Here is a 2,500-nt window from a genome sequence, read left to right as displayed (position 1 = left end):
AATTAGATGGTTGGTTGTTCAAGATATTTAGATTTAAAAGATTAACTTCCGGTTTGTTAGAATTGTGCCAAGCTCGACCCAATGGATTTTCATAAATAGATGCAGAAATAAAGGCATATCTGTCTATTTATCTGATATACATTGAACTATCTATTTGCTCGGTTGATATGTATGTCTAGACTGATAAATATGCATTTATTTCTTTATTTATCCATGTCAAGTATACGAATATTCTTAGTGTTGGTTCCTTTCGTTAGGAGGAAGGTGTGACGTAAGACTGCAATATTGGATCGCTTTGGTTTGGTATTTGATGATATTTGGCTGATTTGATTTTGGTGATATTTGGCTCATTTGGTTTGGTTGTGAACATTTTTTTGTGTGAAGTAATGAATGACGTTAGTTAGATTGAAAATGTTAGATGAGATTAAATCAAAAGAAATGTTTATATTACATTTCATTAAATGATTATATTAATCAGTATCAAATGAAATGTTTAGATTATACGTTTAAACGCGTTTGTCAATGTACCTATACGGGACTTATTGACTTTTAGCCCTCTTGTTTCTCTTCTGGAACAAAAGGCCTACACCAGATTCACTTGTACGGCAAAACTGTCACTGCACAATTTCTTGTACAATAAAACACTCACGACAAATTCTCTTGTACAACAAAACAGTCACTCAATATTCTCTTGTACAACAAAACACTCAGTCCATACTCTCTTGTACAACAAAACACTCACAAGAAATCCTCTTGTACAACAAAACACTCACAAGAAATTCTCTTGTACAACAAAACACTCACTCCATATTCTCTTGTACAACAAAACACTCAGTCCATACTCTCTTGTACAACAAAACACTCACAAGAAATTCTCTTGTACAACAAAACACTCACAAGAAATTCTCTTGTACAACAAAACACTCACAAGAAATTCTCTTGTACAACAAAACACTCACTCCATATTCTCTTGTACAACAAAACACTCACTCCATATTCTCTTGTACAACAAAACACTCACTCCATATTCTCTTGTACAACAAAACACTCACAACAAATTCTCTTGTACAACAAAACAGTCACTCCATATTCTCTTGTACAACAAAACACTCACAAGAAATTCTCTTGTACAACAAAACAGTCACTCCATATTCTCTTGTACAACAAAACACTCACAAGAAATTCTCTTGTACAACAAACCACTCACCTAATATTCTCTTGTACAACAAACCAGTCACTGCATATCTCCTTTGTACAGCAAAACTCTCACTCCATACTCTCTTGTACAACAAAACACTCACTCCATACTCTCGTACAACAAACCACTCACTCAATATTTTCTTGTACAACAAACCACTCACTGCATACTCTCTTGTACAACAAACCACTCACTGCATACTCTCTTGTACAACAAAACTCTCACTCAATATTCTCTTGTACAACAAACCACTCACTTAATATTCTCTTGTACAACAAACCACTCACTCAATATTCTCTTGTACAACAAACCACTCACCTAATACTCTCTTGTACAACAAAACTCTCACTCAATATTCTCTTGTACAACAAAACACTCACTCAATACTCTCTTGTACAAGAAAACACTCACTCCATACTCTCTTGTACAACAAAACACTCACTCAATAATCTCGTACAACAAACCACTCACTCAATAATCTCTTGTACAACAAACCACCCACTGCAAATCTCCTTGTACCCTCCCTGCCTGAGCACATTCCACGCGTGACACAACACCTGACCTACGACAACCTATCCAGTAATCTCTTCAAACCAGATATTCATGGTGTCTTTTCCATGACATGTGAGCCGTTGTTCCAGATCAGTTGGGAGGACTCAGGGAGAGCTGAGTGGCTGTTTGTTTCTTTGTTTATTTGTCTGTCTGTTTGTTGTTGTTTTTCGGTTTATCTGCGTCTGTTTGTCTCGCCTTTACTCTCTCTTTCTCTCTCGCTCTCTTTCTTTCATTCTCTGTCTGTTTGTCCGTGTATTTATTCACGTATCTGTTCGTTCATTAAACAAAGCGCTTATCTATTCATTTATCAATCTATCTATAAAACGCGCACGAAATTTCTGTCCTTGTTTATATTCATTCATTAATGTATTCCAATGCTCGTCTCTCCTTTACTCTCTCTGTCTCTCTCTCTGATTGTCTGGTTGTCTGTCTGTCTGTCTCTCTGATTCTCTCTCTCTCTCTCTCTTTCTCTCTTTCTATCTCTCTGTTTGTCTGTCTGTCTGTCTGCCTGTTTCTCATACTCTCTCTCTCTCTCTCTTTTCTCTTTCTTTTTCTCTCTCTTTATTTCTTTTTCTCTCTCATTATTTCTTTTTCTATTCTGTGCAGGTGAAGTGGATATTTTCCAAGAGATAACCAAAACCAAGGTCAGTGTTGTTCTTAATTAAAAGGTGAAAACCAAAGCGGTCAAGTTTTTTTTTTTTTTTTTTTTACTATGGTTGTAAATAAGAAACTTTTTATTTGTACGTGGGA

Source organism: Penaeus vannamei, chromosome 14 (genome assembly GCF_042767895.1).
Source record: "Penaeus vannamei isolate JL-2024 chromosome 14, ASM4276789v1, whole genome shotgun sequence".
NCBI classification, from domain to species: Eukaryota; Metazoa; Arthropoda; class Malacostraca; order Decapoda; family Penaeidae; genus Penaeus; species Penaeus vannamei.
This window is presented reverse-complemented; position numbering follows the sequence as displayed.